Source organism: Lissotriton helveticus, chromosome 8 (genome assembly GCF_964261635.1).
Source record: "Lissotriton helveticus chromosome 8, aLisHel1.1, whole genome shotgun sequence".
NCBI classification, from domain to species: domain Eukaryota; kingdom Metazoa; phylum Chordata; class Amphibia; order Caudata; family Salamandridae; genus Lissotriton; species Lissotriton helveticus.
The window spans coordinates 464,254,969-464,273,918 of NC_136069.1; the positions used below are offsets into that span (position 1 = coordinate 464,254,969).

Genomic DNA, 18,950 nt, shown 5'->3' on the forward strand with positions numbered 1-18,950 from the left:
AGGTAATAGCTCTTACATCATTGAATATATTAATTTCACTAGACTAAGGAGCTAAATGTTTGTAATTCTTAAGCAGCATATAGCGGTTTAGGTGTAGCAAGTGTTTTTTAACTGGCTGATTGTGTTATTGAAGAATTGTAATGGCATCAGACCTCCAGAGAGTATGAGACGGAGGTTTTAGGAATAGATTTGAACACCATTATAAGCAGTTTGTATTTGACACTAGCTTTCACAGAGCCAGTCAGCTTGTTACCCATAAAGAGAAGTGTGTGTCCATCTAGAGAGTCTGAACAAGTTGCAAGTGCAAAGTTGACAGACCTGGTAAGGAATGAGAATGTGTTGGTAGCAGGCCAACCAGGAGGATATTTCAGTTATTAGTTTCACTTATGACTAGTGCTTTAGTTTGGAATAGAAGTGGGTGAATCTGGTAGATATTAAACTCTTTAGTGCCTGTGCCATTTCAAAGTAAAAGATGAATTCTCTTATACACATTTTGGAATTGAAGAGCATACCTAAGCGCAGGCATGGGGAAAAAGTTTAATTAGTTTAGTTTAAATAGGATAGCTGCAGATAGAGTGCTTGGAGTATTTAAGGCTGGGCGCTACAGTAACTTCGGCTTTTGAAGAATCCAATATGAGGAAATGGGCCATCATTGACTGATTGCAGGAGGGCAGTAAGAGAGAAGAACATGAAAGTGAGGAGACGAAGATAGGAATTGCAAAAAGGCGTGGTTCTTGTCCTCAAAGTAGTGATACTAAAACCCAAAGAAGCAAATCATTTTGCCTAAAATGGTAATCTAATGTGAGATGTGGACGATTTCTAGAACAGAGCTTCGAGGTAGAAGGGTTGGATTGGGAGTACAAGTAGCACAAAGAAGCAGAATGGGCCGGTGGAAGAGCTAGTAGAGCAATTGGTTAAGTGACTGGAGATTGGTGGTTGTGATTGGATCCTCTGATGAGCTTCATGACTCGGGAAGGACACATTGCGTAGTGGTAAGTGCCTGCAAAATATTTAATAGATTATGCATGAAGGGGTGATTGGTTAGTCTGTTGAATGTGAGGCTTCAGTCTTTTAGAAAACAAAGGTAGTTGAGAGATGTGGCGGTAGTAGAAGGGGATCAAGTGTTGACAGTGTGTTCATTTCAGTAATGACAGGGAGGTGGAGCACTTTCAAAGCAGTGTTGATACACTCCTGAGAGAAATCAGGAAATCGATTATTGAGTAGAGTTGTCAGGCTGGAGAGGACTCGTCTACTGTTATTTCTTTTCTTTTCAATAACTGTTGTTTCTCTATTTCACTTTCTTTACTGCATTTCTGTATCTCTTTGTGCTGCCTCTTGTTTTCACTTCTGTCCTTACTTGCACTCCTATTTGTCCCCTTCCCAACCTCGCTGGTGCTCGCTCCTCACGGCCCGCCCCCTTTCAAGCACCGTTCTGTTCATCGTTATTTCTTTTCTATTTGCCTGTTCTGCTTCTCTTTGCGCTTCCTCTTGTTTTCACTTCTGTCTTTACTTTCACTCCAGTTTCCCCCCTTCTTGCCCTCGCCGCTGCTCGCTCCCAGAGGTCTGCCCCCTTCCAAATGCTGTTCTGTCCACTGTTATTTCTTTTCTTTTCTATTACTGTTGCTTCTTTACTTTACTGCTTGTTCTGTATCTTTTTGTGCTGCCTCTTGTCTTCACTACTATCCTTACTTCCACTCCAGTTTCACCCCTGTCTGCCCTCGTTGCTGCTCGCTCCCTGCCACCCGCCCCCTTCCAGGTGCCATTTTCCCACCTTCCAGAAGCCCAACCCTCCCGCCATCCCAATACTACTTAATGGCGGCTGCTGTGCCGCCGCGCCATAGGCAAGCCCTCTGTGCCAGTATGCGCCAGGGTCACGCCCAGCTCCACAGACTCTGGTTCCCGTTGCCTCCAACACTACGACCGCAGCACCCTCCGTGCTCTAAACCCGGGAAGTTCCACCACCTGCCACCTCGCTTCACCAAATAACACTCAGGGCCAGTTCTCCTGCCGCAACTGCACCTTCTCTGGCCTCCACACACCAGAGCCACCAACCACACAATCCCTCAAGAACTGACCACCTCTGATGCATTCTACTCAACACCCGCTCCTTCAAAAGACATATGGTGGAGATCTGGGACCTGCTTGACTCCATGTCCCCTGACGTCGCCTTCTTCACGGAAACCTGGATGAACCCCACCTCTGCCCTGGACATTGTAACCGCCATCCCTGACGGCTACTAAATCATCCACAAGGACCGCGTCAACCGGCCGGGAGGAGGCATCGCCCTCGTACACAAAAACATCTTCCACCTCATCACCAGCTCCGACAACCATTCACCCAACATGGAACATCTCCATTTCCTGATCCAGACCAACCTGAATGCCACCCTCTGCGACCCCCTTGTTAACAGACCTCTTGGACCCTGCCCCACATTCATCGAAGCCTTAGCCGAATTAATCGCTCACTACGCTCTCGCCTCAATGGATTACATTCCCCTCAGCGACCTCAATTTCCACCTGGACAGCCTCAACAACTGCAACACCTCATCCCTACTTGAGAACCTCGCCACCATCGGACTCAAGCAACTGGTCACTTCTCCAATCCACTAAGCAGGACACAAGCTCGACCCCCTCTTCACCGCAAGCATCAACATCTTCGTAATCCACACCTCTGAGCCACACTAGGCCACCACTGCTTCCACTTCTCCTTCACCAAAACCAACCAACCTGAGACCCACCCCACTCGCAACCACCGCATCCAATGGCTCCAGACCCTGCCCAACTGGCCCACCCACACCTCTGACGACACCCTCAGGATCATGAAGAACATCCACTCCAGAGCTCCCTCAGTCCCCTGCCCTCACCACATCTTCAACAAAGCTGGCACCTCCATCTCACCCGATCTCTGCCACACTATCAGCTGCTCCATCGAGTCTGCCACCTTCTGAGAAGACTGTAAACACGCAGAGATTAACCCCCTGCTGAAGAAACCCTCTGCCTACCCGACGGACCTCAAGAACTACAGACCCATCTCTCTGCCCCCCTTCCCAGCTAAAGTAATTGAAAAAGCCATCAATGCCCAACTCTCCGAGTTCATTGAAACTAACCACATCCTCTACCCCTCCCTGTCAGGCTTCAGAATCAACCACTTCACTGAGACCGCACTCCTCGCCGCTACACATGACATCAGGACCCTCCTCGACCAAGGCGAGACTGTAGCCCTCATCCTCCTGAACCACTTGGCTGCGTTCGACAACATCTCTCACCACACCCTCTGTGCAAAACTCCACAATGCCAGACTTCTGCTGTTTTACTGATAACCCACAGAGATAAGCTGCGGAGTGCCTCAGGGATCCTCCCTGAGCCCCACCCTCTTCAACAACTACATGGCCCTGCTTGCACCCATTGTCAGAAGCCACGGACTCAACATAGTCTCCTAGGCCGACGACACCCATCTAAATCTCTCTCTCACAGATGACCCCACAGCCGCCAAGAGCAACTTCCACAATGAGATAAAGGCAGTCGCCACCTGGATGAAGGACAGCTGCCTCAAGCTCAACTCAGACAAGACCAAAATCCTCATCCTGGGCTCCACCCCCTCTGGCTGGGATGACTCCTGGTGGCCCGCAGTGCTTGGAACTCCCACTACAACCACGGACCTCGCATGAAACCTCAGCATCATCCTGGGCTCCTCGCTCTCAATAAACCGCGAAATCAATGCTGTCTCGTCCTCCTGCTTCCACACGCTCCACCTGCTTCAAAGGATCTTCAAATGGATTTCCATTGAGTCCAAGAAAACGATCACCCATGCCCTCGCCAGCAGCAGTCTTGACTAGGGCAATGCACTCTATGCCGACACCACCCAAAAACTGCTAAAGAAACTGCAGAACATACAGAATGTCTCCGCCAGATCCATCCTGAACATCCCCCACTGCCACATCATCACTGGTCACCTGAGAGACTTTCACTGGCTACCTATCAACAAAAGAAATACCTTCAAGCTCCTCATGCACGCCTACAAAGCCCTCCTTAACACCAGACCTGCATACCTCAACCACCGCCTCTCTTTCTACACTTTCATCAGACATCTCCACTCTGCCCACTGGCCCTGGCCACCATTCCATGGATCCGCAAGACCACGGCTGGTGGAAGGTCCTTCTCCTACCGTGCTGCAAAGACCTTGAACTCCATGCCTCTACATCTCAGGCAATCATCATCGCTGCCTCATTTCAGCATGGACCTCAAGACCTGGCTTTTTGACTGAACATGAGCTGAACATGAGCTCTTCTCCCAACCCCACTCAGCGCCTTGAGACCCTTACGGGTGAGTAGACGTGCTACAAGAACCCTGATTGATTGATTGAGAAGAGATACGGTTTTGGAAATAGTTTAGCAGCATTAAATGTTGTGGTGAAGTGGTTGAGAGCTTCTTTGCAGTTGTGCTTGGTCTCTGTTCCCCCCATCTGGTTAGTATGAGGCACGTGTAAGCTTTTATGATACCAATATTGAGGATGCTAAACTGTACTGGTAATACCCTATATCCTTCAAGAGATGCGCTTAAGATTCTGCTTCCTTTATTGTTTATACGTTTATCAACATCAACTGCATTACTTTAAGATTTCTGTCCATTAATGTCTCATTGAATGATTAAAGAGATCATTATCTACAATCAATAATTTTTGTTGGGCCTATGAATATAATATTCCCACATTTGTCTGGCGCTTCTGTGAATGCTTGTCATCTAACTCACACATGCTCAGAATAGTGGGGGCGTGGCTTGGCGAGCCACGATGGCGGCTGTGTCCTGCTGAGGCTCCGCGATCGGGCTAGCATCTTGCCCATTTCCCATGATCGCCGGGAGCCTCAGCCTTCCAATAACCACTCCTACAAGACTTACCTGCAGGGTGACGCCCTCCGCCTTCGTCTTGGGAACAGCGGACGGATGATGACCACTGATCCGTCTCTCTCCGCGTCCGGAACCGTGCGCCGAGCACACAAGATGGCGGGCGCGACTCCCTCTGCCTGCCGGGAGCGCCTTTGAAAATCTGTCCCCGAAGCGGCGACCACCGCTGGAAAGGGCTATTGCAGACTCCGCTGCCTGGTAGGGAGCGCGGCAGACAGACCTCGGACTTTCGGCCCGGAGCTGACTCATCTCAACACACAAGATGGCGGCCACACTGATGCAGTGCCGTAGCGCCGGCACCTCTTCGCGCCCAGGAGCCTGATCTTGGCACTTTTCGGCTCACCGCCGTGGACCGCGGAGCACCAACGGAGATCCCGCCTGTGTGGCGCTGAGCCCTCCGAGCGACCACGATCCCTCCTGAGGACGGTAGGTGTACGCCCCCTCCCTCTCCTCTCGTGAGCCGCGGTGCCAGTGACCCGGCGGCCCCCCTGTCTCCTCTGGGGCCCGTCGCGGTCCATGTCGGCCTCTGCTCAGGGGGGGGGCTGGAACACCTTTGAAACCTTGTGTGGCCCGGTGGACCCGGGTGCCTGACCCTATGATGGCGTCCATGGGTGTTGTAGCGCCGTGATTGACGTGAGATCCACCCTGGGGGCACGATACTCTACTAGCCCCGCGGCGGTGGCGCGCCACACCGTAGACTCTCGTCGGCCCGAGGACCCCCCCTGGGCCCTGGTCGTCAGTTCCTTGGCCCCCGGAGTTGCCTGGAGGACGGAGCTGCGTGCCGGGGAGGAGAGAACATTGGATCCGGCCTTCACGGGGGCACCCTATCTCCGAGGGGCCCCCTGGACTATAGTGGCAGTGCCCTTCTACTGCACGTCTCCTAGCACCCGATCTGTCGCCCCCTGGGGCCGCGAACTGCTGAGGGCGTCCTGACCGGAAGTGGGCCCCCCAGTGGGAGGACAGTAACCGCCCCCCGGACCGCAAAAGATTGGGCACTCAACCTATGCTGAGCTCCTCCCTATCTAGACACACCGAAGAGAGGCGGCCTACTGAACGCGAAATACACAGGAGCCGGGGGCCCCCCCCCCCCATTTCTGTCAGCACTCATGGGGAAAACAAATACTGCGAAATGCACGGCGGTCCCCGAGACGGCCCCCGAGAGGATGCCACAAACAAGGACATGGACGCAGGCCCATGCGTCGCAAACCGACCCTACACTGTCGGCGAAGTTAGATCAGGTGTTGGCGGCAATCGAATTGTCCTGCCTATCGATGGAGGAGCGGCTGGGAGTTCTGACGACGGACATTAGTCTAATCCGCGACGACCACCGCAAGCTGGCAGATAGAGTGAAGGAGGGAGAACGGATCGTGACCGAGCTACAACCTGCGGTGAAATCACAGACAGCGGAGCTGAAGGAGGTCCTACACCGTGTGGCGGCCCTCGAGGAACGTACAGTGGACTTAGAAGGGCGCTCAAGGAGATGTAATATTCGCGTCCTGGGTCTGCCGGAGGGGATTGAGAACTCGGACCCTCTGACGTACATGGAATCTTGGACCAAATCTTTCACACCGGAAGCAGACAGGTCGGCATACTTCTCCATTGAAAGAGCCCACAGGGTCCCCGCCCGAGCGCCTAAACCGGGCCTCCCTCCACGACCCATGCTGGCGACATTTTTGCACTTCCGAGACCGCGACGCGGTGCTCCGTGCGGCCCGGACAGTGGGTCCCCTACAAGTGGAGGACCAGCATGTTATGGTGTTCCCGGACTACGCCCGAGAAGTCCAGCACCAGCGCTCCACCTACCTCAATGTCAAAAGACGCCTTCGCGCAAATGACCTTCAATACTCCCTGCTGTTCCCGGCCCGCCTGAAGGTGCTGCACAAGGGGAAAGCCCTCTTTTTCAATACGGCGGAGGAAGCGCAGGACTGGACTGAGTTTCACTGCCCAATCATCCCTAATCCTGGACCCCAGAGAGCACGCAACAACGACTTCCGGCGATCCAGGCGGCGAGGTGCGAGCCGCGCTCGATCGGGCCGCCCCAGAGGCCAGGAGTCACCCCCCAAGGGCTCACCCGACCTTGCACAAATCATGCAAGAACGACGAGACGCCTTGAAAGCGGTGACCGGCCTACATACGTCGCCCACGACATCGGATCTGGAAGGCCAACCGCACCTGTTCACCCCTGAGAAGGACCGGGACAGTGACGGAACATTGTCGGGGATCGGTCCGATCTCCTCCCCCCTTGTGGCGGTACACACCTTGGAAGCCACCCTGGCCAGCTGATCTGGCACCTCCTCCTGATGAAAGGACTACCTACTGTTATATCCTTCTCATGGTGTTTTGTTGTGTTGCGCGACGTCTAGGAGCTTAGACTGTTTTGTCATTTGCTTGTAAGCGCTAACGTGCGATAGACGCTTCTCATACAAGAGCCCGACCCGCGCACAAGCCCAGCAGCGACACACGCTGCCACCCCCGCAGTTATTCGTTGTATTTCTCCCCAAGTGGGACACTAGTTTGGATATGCCACCCCCGGTGAGATATCCCCAGTATTGGGACTGTTTCCCACCTACAGTTCTGTTTATTGTTACTCCCCTTAGTCCCTCCCCTATGACAGTGGAAGCCCGGCGCATAGGAACACGTATGCAACATGCACACCGACGGCCGTCGGGGGCTGCAGGGGGTTCCCTCTCCCACTCACGACACCCTAAATATGGCAATCTCATGCTCAGACGTTAATGTCCTTACACTGAATGTGCGAGGCCTACACACACCCAGCAAACGCTACTCTGTTTACTCATATATTAGGCGCATGTCAGCCAATATTGCGTTTCTACAGGAGACACATATTAACACCACCGAGCTCACCCGCTTACAAATCAAATGGCGAGGGATCCTCTGTGCCACACACTATTCAGCATTTGCGCGCGGCGCGTTAATTTGGGTCAGGCCTGGCACTCCCTTCCGGGAACTTCGACGGGTGGTAGATAGAGAGGGCCGGTATGCACTATTAGAAGGGGTGCTCGATGGCCAGGGTATACTCCTCGGAAGCAAATATGCCCCCAACACAGATCAGGACAAATTCTGGGACCACCTCACAGGCGTTTTGGCCCAGTTCACTGCAGTTCCATGGGTACTGGGAGGTGACTTTAACTGTACACTAGACCCCGCCCTGGATCGCTCGCATCCTCCCCCCATACACTCCCCGGCCCCTCGACAGGCAGACCTCTTCAGGGCATGGACCATGCATTGGGCACTCACCGACGCATGGCGACACCTGCACCCACTGGCCCGCGTTTACTCCTTCCACTCGATCCCGCATAACCTCAGGGTCCGCCTGGACCGTTTCCTTTGCTCTACACCGATCCTCCCTAAGATCGCATCTACAGATTACTTGGGTCGGATCCTATCGGATCATGACGCCCACATCATTCGGCTGAACTGGCGCCCCCCGCACCCGCCAGTCCCCACCTGGCGCCTCCCTAGAGACTGCCTCTCGGACCCAGTATTCAGGGACGCACACAAGTCCAGCATCCAAGACTACTTCACACACAACACAGACACGGCATCGTCGGTACTGGTGGAGTGGGACGCTTTTAAAGTGGTGGCAAGGGGCGAATGCATCAAACAGGTTGTCGGGGTTAGTCGCACCTTGGAACGGATGCTCCAGACCTCAGAGCGGTCTCTGGCCGCACTCACTATGCAGCCTGACGACTCAGAGGAGCACGCCATACTCATAGCCGAGGCTAAGACAGAATATCAGACGGCCTGCGCTGACCTCCGAAAGTACAATTTTAGAGCTTATGCCTCTAGGGTGCATAAGGACAGAGACAAAACTGGTGCGCTACTGGCTTGGATGGCAAGGCAAGATACCGTAATCAAGCCGATCACGGATATTATCAACCCGGACGGCGTGCTGGTGCGCTCACAGGCCGAGATCCTCCTGGCGTTCCAGCGACACTATACACAAGTGTACGGGACTCCGACCCACTGTTCCCCATTTTCTGTGGATAGTTTTTTAAATCCACTGACGCTACCTACAATATCGGATGTGGATAAGCGCGCCCTTGACACCAAGATCAAACCCCCTGACATTACCCAGGCGATTCGGGCAATGTCCCGGAATAAAGCGCCAGGGCTAGACGGCTTCCCGATGGAATACTACTCGACATTCTCTCCCCTAGTGGTCCCCCATTTATCACGGGTGTTTGGGGCCTCTCTTCATCTAGGGAGACTACCCCAGTCACTGCGGGAATCCGTGATTGTTACCTTTCCTAAGCCCCACAGAGATCCACTCCTCATGGGATCGTACCGCCCCATCACGCTCTTATCGGCCGACTGTAAAATCCTGGGGAAAATTCTAGCTGATCGTTATGCACAGGTCATACGCCCACTGGTCCACCCCGACCAATGCGGCTTTGTTCTGGGAAGGACCACCTCCCAGAACCTTCGCCGAGTCTTCCATGTCCAGGATCAGGTGCGTGGCAGATTTCCTCGCGCCGCCTGCCTCATTATGGACCTGGAGAAGGCATTTGACACCCTCACCTGGCCCTATCTCTTCTCGGTCTTGCAACGCCTTAATGTTGGCCCGACGCTTATAGCGTACACGCGCCTCTTGTATACTGATCTAACCACGCGAATCCGAATCGGGAAACGTATATCACCAGCGTTCGAGGTCCGGCGAGGCACGCGGCAGGGGTGCCCCCTGTCGCCTCTTTTATTTGCACTGGCGGTCGAGCCGCTGGCGGTAAGACTACGCCTGGAGGGTGCGGAATGGGGCATCCCGCTTGCGGACGGCACACACAGTGTCTCCATGTACGCGGATGATCTCCTTATATACGTCCGAGACATCGAAACGGACCTGACCACTATAGGGGCGACACTGGAGGAATTTGCGAATGCCTCGGGACTACAGGTGAACTGGGACAAACCCACGGTCTACCCCTTGGACCCGAGCCTGCCCCCCCGGGAAATCGAGCTCGGAGCACATAAACTCTCGTGGTCCGCGGAAGCCCCCCGATACCTTGGTGTCCGCTTGTACCATTCCCCGGCTGACCTCTTCGCGGGGAATCACTGCAAAGTGCTTGCCAGCCTGCGCCCGGCGGTTGCCTTCTGGAATAAACTCCCACTAGCCCCAATAGGTCGGATTGCACTGGCTAAAATGATCATGCTCCCCCGGCTCTTATACCACTTCACGAATTTGCCAGTGGTGCCACCCAAATCTTTTTTCCGCGACATTGACTCCCTCCTAGGGACCCTTGTCTGGGGCGAGGGCCGACACCGGGTCGCCCTGCAAACTCTCCAACTTCCCACGACGCTGGGAGGGCTCGGAGCTCCGTCATTCGAGTCGTACTTCCTTGCAGCGCAGCTCCAGTGGCTGTCGTACTGGACGGCGGACCGTTACCCTCAGGAAACTGTCACTTCGACCGGTAGAATTGCGGCCCCGGAACTCACCCGTCTACTACTCCCGGGCACCAAGCCACGGCGCACGTACCCCCTCCAAGTGGCGATAGCGCGCCGGTGCATGATGCGGATCCACCGAATGTCCCCCGCTAGACCTCCGTACTCTCCGCTCTTACCACTGATAGGCGGCCCCAGGCAAGACTCCTACTTCACGGCTCCGTTTTTCGCCGAATGGTCGCTCTGTGGCATCACGGATCTGGAGTTGCTCTTTGAGGAGGGCCAGCTAAAAACACTTGACCGTCTGACCGCTGAATATGGGCTCCCCCCGGGCCAATTCCTCAGATATCGACAGCTGATTGATGGATTCCGACCCCATTTTGACCTTCGTACGGGTGAGCCAGACACGCATCCAGTCATACACGCTATCCTACGTATGGGGGTGGGACGCCACTTAGTCACCTGGTTGTACAAATCCATCCGAGAACTCTCACACGCTCCCCTGACGACCTTGCGAACTGCATGGGAGGAGGACATAGGCCGCGCGCTGCATGACTCTGAGTGGACTAAGGCGCTGGAGGCCCCCAAACGCGTCTCTAGGAACGCCCGCTTCAAGAACATCCAATACTATATCCTACACAGGGCGTACCTCACCCCAGCGCGCTTACAGAAATTCTATCCCTCCACGTCATTTCTATGCCCCAGATGCTGCGCCCCTGCTGCAGATTTTCGCCATATGTTTTGGAGCTGCCCCGACCTCCATTCCTTTTGGCAGGCGGTACACGACACCTTGTCGGAACTGACAGGCCTCACCACATTATCCACCTGGGAGTCTAGTGCACTAGGCATCTTTCATGTCCCTAAGCGAGTCCCAGTGCATAGACGCTTCGTGTCCTTAGCGCTCCTGTTAGCGAACAGATGCATAACCATGCGCTGGCGATCCCCGGAGGGTCCCCCTATAGCAGCCTGGACGGGGGCGGTCGGTAAATGGGCGGCAGCAGAAGAGGATGCTCTTAGAGAGGAAGAAGCCAGGGGTGCGCGTAAATTTCCCATATCCATGGAATGGGCCATGCTCCTCCACAGCTTCCGACAGTCCTCGACTGTGGGTGAACCGCCTACCCCTTCCCCTTCCCTCCCAGCCCGAGGAGACCAATAGCATCTACCTGATGTCTCCCCCCCCCCCCCCCCCCAGAGCACGCTCCTGACTACCTGCTCACCCCTCTGGAACGCAGGCTGATTGACCCCCTGGGTCCCCCCCCCCCCCTGACGCCCGTCACTGGTATCCCCCTACTTTGTCCTTGCTAGCGCCCACACGCTTCCCTCCCACGGTTTTGTTCCCCCCTGTTCTCTGGTTGCACCGCTCACGGACAGTACAGGCCCCGATCCAACGCCTTTGAGACCGGAATTTACGTAACTGTTATCATTCACTATCCTCTTGGTCATGCAGGTTCACTGTCTCCCGACCAGTAGACATGGTTGTACGATCTGCACGGCTTGATCGAGGAATTGTATATTTGCACCAGTTATATAAATCAAAAAATGTTGCACGCATGGCTGAATGTTGAGGCCACATCAGCTGATAATTTCCACGGTATCTGTTTACTTTGATGCAACAATAAAACAAATAAAAAAATAAAAAAATCTAACTCACACATGCTCAGTTGATTTCACTATATCTGACAAGCTATTTACCATATTAAAAGATCTAGAGATGCATAAATCCCTTAAATGATTACCTGTAAAAAAAAATTTGACGAATTATTGAATTTTATCTGTTTGGATCTAAAAGCTTAACCACAGCTCATAATTCCTTCAGTGCTAAAACGTTTAAATGAGTTACCAATAAGTTACTTGGAGGCACTGGCTAAATTGAGACAATTATGAATGGTTCCCGAGGAGTTACGTAGTGATGAATTGGCAATTATTTGTGAAATTCGCAAAATAAAATAACAAAAAAAGAAATGTTTGGTCACACAAATAATAGATAATAAAAAATAAATAATGATTTTAAAAAAATTAATTAAGAAAAAAAGTTTTTGGCACGAGTGGGGATTCCTCTGGGACACCACCTCCAGGCCTAGGGTATTCCTACATTGCCCCCTTATGTTTTTTTTCTTTAGTTGGGTGGTTTTGTTTGTGATTCGGGCTGAGTCCCAAGTCCCAAGATGACTGCCAACACTTCCTGGGTAAAATGGAGCAGCCAATCTGGACTAACCATGAGATCGTTCGGATCTATGGAGGATTTGCGTTCCTAGGTATTTAAATATGAATTTTCTTTAATAATTCCAAAACTGTTCAACGGATTTACACCAGATTACAAAAAGAGATCTTTCTCGACTAAGGCCTGCTTTTCTGCCAAATATGGTGTAATTCTGTTCAGCAGTACGAGCTGTAGTAGTGTCTAAAATCCCTAAGACGTATTGCATGGGGAAAAAGCATTTTGGAACCCCCACTTTTTCTCGGCCCACACTTGCCAAAACTCTCTGAAACGTTCCAGATCGCAGCTGAAATGAGCGGTAAAGGCAGTTTTGAAAATTCGTGAAACGGCAACAAAGTTATTAGCAAAAAAAAATGCTTTTTCTATGGAAACTAGGCCCTAACTATAACTACCGATTTGAACCACTAGTAGGTAATATGTATGTATATATACGTTTGATGAATCTTCACAAAACTTTCCACAAAAAAACGGTTAAGCCAACTCAGCTCCTCCCTTCAGTCTCCAACAAAAGTCACTGGGTGCCCTGGAAGTGATATCACTGATGACATCTCAGATAACATCATCCACAGAACCCCTCAACCACCCACCCACTCACTCATACAGCCATTCACACAATTCTCTCACTCATACACTCACCCGTACAGCCAGTCACATAGCCACACACTCACCCATACAGCTACTCACACACCTACTTATTTACCTACACAGTCACTCTCACACCCAATCACTCACCCATACAGTCACTCACTCATCCCTACAAGCACTTACATACTCATTCATACAAGCACACACATCCGCTCACTCACCCATATAGCCGTTCACAGACACTCCCTCTCCAATATAGCTACTCACACACCAACTCACTTAACGAAGCACCCACTCAGCCACTCACTCACTCATACAGTCACTTACTCACCCAGTCTCTCACTCATCTATTTAGACACCTACTCACTCACCCATGCAGTCACTACACACCCATTTACCTACCCATGGAGCCTCGCACACCGCCACCACTCACACATACAGCCACTGACACACCCATTCACTCACCAAAACAGCCATTAACACAGCAGCTCACTCACCCACACAGCTACTCACACACCCCTTTATACACCCATGCAGCCACTCAAACACCCATACACACAAGGATACATACAGTCACACAGCCACTCATATAATATATGTTTTGAGTAGTGTCGCTGAGTAGTAGTGCACCTAGTATACTAATTTAACTTTTGTAGTAGGTTTGTGTATGTGTTTAACAATCATAAACTCTTAGAAAATACTTACTATCACTAGATGATGTTATCAGGGATGTAATTTGAGATGCCATGAGTGATGTCACTGACCTTGTCATGAGTGATGGAATATGTGAGGTCATAAGCAGTGCATTGTGGGGGCTTAAGTTATAGTTAGCTCAGGTAACTATAACTGCTAAATTTCTATGGTTTTGTACAAGTAAATCTGAGCCTATCTATAACGTCCCTATAGCCTCTGGGTTTTTCAGTGAATTTCTAAGTTTAAAAAAAATGTATTTCCTAACTATAACGTCCCTGTAAGGTTTTTAAGTGAAAATATATATATATATATATATATATATATATATATATATATATATATATATATATATATATATATATATATATATATATATATATATATATATATATATATATATATATATATATATATATATATATATATATATATATATATATATATATATATATATATATATATATATACACATCAATCCCGATAGGTAGTTATAGTGAGGACCTAGTTTCCATAGACAATGCGTTTTTTGTTTTGCGAATAACTTTGGCGTCGTTTGACGAATCTTCACGAAATTTTGAAAACTAGTTTGCAAATCACTTTGGGTGCTGTGTGGAAAGTTTCAGGGTGAGGCAGGCGATGGCACAGAAAAAGGGGGGTCCCAAAATGTGTTTTCTCCATTAATTTTTCCATTGGAACTTTAGACACAGCTGCAGTCCAAACCACTGAATGGATTTACTCCAAATTTGGCAGAAAGCTGGATCTTGGCCCAGACAGAGGGGCTCATCATGATGGAGGATTTTCCGCATCCTCCGGGCCGGCGGAAGCCACCGCCGGCCCGGAGGATGCGGAAAATCCTCTGCGGACCCACCAGAGACCCACCGCCACATTAGGATGGCTTTAGGTCCGCTGCTTTTCCGCCGCGGTTGGCTTACAACCGCGGCGGAAAAGGCCTGATATGGTGGCGGTGTTTCTCAGACACCGTCCACCGTATTAGGATGTCTGTATTTCAATGCCTTTACACGGCGGCATGTCCGCCGTGCAAAGGCATACGGATTCTTGTTTGGGGGCCCGTTGCGGGCCCCCAGGGGTGAAGAGGGGGTGGGGGGTGCACATGGGCATTTGCGTGCACAGAGCGGCAGGCACCACGCGGTGCCTGCCACTTTGTGCATGCAAATGCAATGCGTGCATTTTTAACATTGCTGCGGGTGCAGCTTGAAGCCGCACCCGCCGCAATGTTAAAAATAGAGGATGTGACCGCCAGGGTGGCGGTCACATCCTAATTGCACAGGAGGGAACTCCGCAGGACATGCGGAGGTTCCCTCCTCCTCTATGGTCGCGGACGGACTCAAGTCCGTCCGCGATCATAATGTGCCCCAGAGTGTTTTTGTGCATAAACACAAACAAATGGGTTTGCTTATTCAATCTGCACATCTACTGACATTCTAAGTCTACAACGGAATTATCTAAACTCCACTCGGTAAGAGGTGCTCAAAAATGGCGTCTTAACACCCACCCACTGGGGTGTAAGTCAATCTGCAGACCTAAAAGATCCAGACCTAATATTATATACACTGCACCAGAGCACACCCAATCATTATGTCTATAATCCAATCAAAGCATGTTACAAATGATAGAGGATTATGGGAAAGTTTTTCTCGTAATAAGATTTCTAGTAAGTCCTTGGTCCAATTTTCCTGAGAGTCAAACTCCAGCCACACTTCCAAATCAGGTCTTGTGTATTTTATTTCCAAAACATGAATGTAGATACAGCAGCAACCAACACGGGTTTTGCCCGCAGGGCTTTTTCAAGGCTCAAATGAAAGTTTCGTATCAAGGATTGTAGTTTTCACTGGCAAGTTGGATTCAGTATATTGAGGGTAACATTTCTAAACAATCCAAGTGTTCAGTTTCCCATAATGGAGCAACAGTGTGAAATCAGTATCGGTGTATTGAAACGAAGTAATCAGTCGGGGCTGTGTAAAATATCGCACAGTCCAGGAATAGTCCAAATGAAGCTCTTCGGACCTTGATACATCCGTAAGCCTGTGATATGAAAGGCGTTGTGTCAGGCTTGTTCTCTCTTCCCGATTCCGTGGTGAACCATATTTTACACAGCCCCGACTGATTACTTCGTTTCAATACACAAGACCTGATTTGGAAGTGTGGCTAGAGTGTTTTTGTGTGATTCAGTGTAAATCCATTCAGTAGTTAATTTTTGAGCAATTAATGCTCAATAACTTAGCATATTTCGTGGCGCGGATGACCGCGGACCCCAGAGTTCCCAGCCACCACGTGAACCAGGAAGTGGTGTCAGCCATCTTAGTACTTAGGACTCAGTCCTGAGTCTAAGGAAAAAGGTAAAAAAAGACATAAGGGGGCAGAGTAGGGATACCCTGGTGCCGTAGGCCTGGTTGTGGGGTTCCAGAGGGACCCTGCCCGAGGCCACATTTATTTATTAATTTTGACATAATTTTGTAGAGGATTCCTGAACCTGTGGCAACATTTTTTTTTTTTTTTAAAGTGCAGACTCCCACGCGTCCCCTGGATGGAACAGGGCCCAGAGGCAACAGTAGGTTTATATTTCGGGGAGAGGGTATGTGGCCCCCTCCCTGAACCTCTGAGATGCCCCCAGGACCTTGTTCTCTGTGGCTGCAATAAAAAAGAAAAGAAGGAAGGCGGTGCAAGCCCCCACTGGATACTTATTTGGACCCTAAGGACTCTTTCCCCCGGGCCGAAATGCGTAGTATAGGTGAGGGGGACCGCACAGCTCCCTTCCCGAGCCTAAGAAGCTCCTCTGGACCCCATCCACTGGGGCCTAGTAAATAAATAAACAAACATGCCTTCTCAGCCAGCAGGAGTGCGGACAGGAAAGGCAAGTCTGCTCCCACCCGGCAGGAGATTTAAGCATCCTCCAGCCAGCTGGGAGCAGACTTCTGCAGATAGCAAAACAGAACAGATATTGTTCCCGCCTGGAGGGAACATGCAAAAAACTGCTGCTCCTTGCGGGGAGCTGACTGGGACTCTGAGGCTCCCCCGCGCCCCCCAATGTTTGGTTGGTGGTTGCCACGGGTGGTCTCCGGGGCACCCACCTCTGGCCCCGGATGATGGGGGCCCCCAGTCCCGAGAGAGCTCAGGAAGGAGGACTGCGCAGCCCCCCTTCTTTTTAAATGACATGCGGCCCTCGGTAATGGGGTCCCTGGGGGCTATGAAAGCTCACTGAGCCCTTTTCCTGTGTAATGCAGGCCTGGGGGGGATGAGGTCCCCGGAGCCAATTAAGGCTTGGGGTGGGGAGGCCCGTGGCCCCCTCAATATTTTAATTGAATTTGGCCCTGGGGGTGGGGTCAATGAGGCCTCAAGAGGCTCAAGGAGGGGGGCTACGACCACCTCCCCTTAATTTTGTGAGGCTTGGTGGGGGCACCCACTTATAATTTAGAGAGTTCCCTGGGAATGGGATCCGTTGGGTCACAGTAGGCTCGGGAAGGGTGCCAAGTGGCCCCTCTCCCCTTTTTAATTGAAATTGGCCCCGGCATGGGCTCCCCAAGATCTATTAGGGCTCAAGGAGAGGGGCCTTACAACCCCCTCCTATTTTAATTAGAATTTGGCCCCAAGAATGGGGTCCCAGTGGTACAATTAAGCCTAAGGGTGTGGGGCTGCATGCCCCCCTACCCTTAATATATATGTATTTGCCCCATGGGGTGGGGTTCTGGAAACCGAAGGCCAGTCCTACGCCACGCACGCCAAAAGGTGTGCGCAGCGTGATCTTGGTTGTCTGTGATGTGGTTGGCCACAGGGTCTGGCTGCAGGTTAGGCTCTGCGTCCAACCTCTCGCCTCGCACAACTAAAAATTGAGCGCAGTGTGGGATTGGCTGCCTGCAGGGGGGTGGTAGTAGGGCCTGGCTATAGTCCAGGCCCTGCGGCCAACACCTCGCCGTGCACATCCTTTCATGGCAGGAGGTTGGCTTTACGTATGGTAACAAAAAATGTCAAAAACATCCTAGAAATTCACAGAAAATGCAAAGGTTAAAGTAACATCATTGTTAGGTGAGAATGTCAGTGGCAACGTAAAATTTTAAATGTGCAAAACCACTGAAATTCACCAGTTATAGTTAGCTCTGGTCACCAGGTATAGTTCACTCTGGTAAATATGACGTGTGCCGTAAGGTAACTATAACCCTCGCCATGCACTGCTAATTACCCCACATATTACATCACTCATGACATCTTCTATGACATCATTAATAATATCACTGCAACATTTGCAATTTAATTATTGGTAAAAAAAAACTGGGCATGGTCATGGCGCGAGTTATAGTTGCCTTAGGGCGCAAGCTATAGTTACCAGAGCTAACTATAACTGGTGAATATATCAATATTTGAAGCAGTGGGGTTTCATTTTGATAACATTATGTATAGCAGGTCTTCGGGTTCTTCAAATCTTCATACGCATCAACTGCAAACTATCATTAGTTTTCCATATTTTTTGACAGCTGACTTGGTGAAAACAGTATTGCTTGCATTTTTACTCCTACCTTTTATTTTGACTATAGTAGACAAATGCAAATATTGTACCTATTTTGAATCTGAACATCAAGTCTATGAAGGCAAATGTGGTAAAGCGTATTTAAAAATTATAGGGCCCTCTCCAGGGCAGACTAATAAGGCACTCAAAGGTACTGGGCTACTAATTCAAAACCTATACTTAGCATAACGAGCCTTGACTGACTGACACTGTAGGGGCAGTATTTGCCCTTAGAGTCATATTGGTAACATTTTTGGCTATTCCTTGATGCATTCTTCCGTTCCTTTAGACCCGTTTCCGTGGGCTTCCAAAGTGGGAAACAGTACTAGGCACGGACGGAAACTAAGAGGTAGGATTAAATGCTTGTCAGGGTTTTGCCACTGTAAGCCATTCTGACCTCTGCTTTGGCCTCTTTGTGCTTTTCTTCCACAGCACTGCTTGTATTCTTGTCTTTCCAGTCACCTATTTTATAGGGTGCCACTTAGTATGTATGTCCACACAAATGCTAATTTGCAATGGAACGTGACAGTAATCCAGGCTATGTAGTGGAATAGATGGGCAAGAATTAAAAGACGAAAAACTCTAAAAATTCAACTATATCCCCAGGTTTGTGGGAAAAATGAGCTGTTGATAGCAGC

General features: G+C 50.6%; 1 protein-coding gene across 2 annotated transcripts in view; it reads left to right on the forward strand.

Annotated features, from left to right (window-relative positions):
• FNDC3A (fibronectin type III domain containing 3A) overlaps window positions 1–18,950 on the forward strand; it is a 1,256,364-nt gene that overhangs the window by 838,060 nt on the left and 399,354 nt on the right. The gene's annotated exons all lie outside the window — the stretch shown is intronic.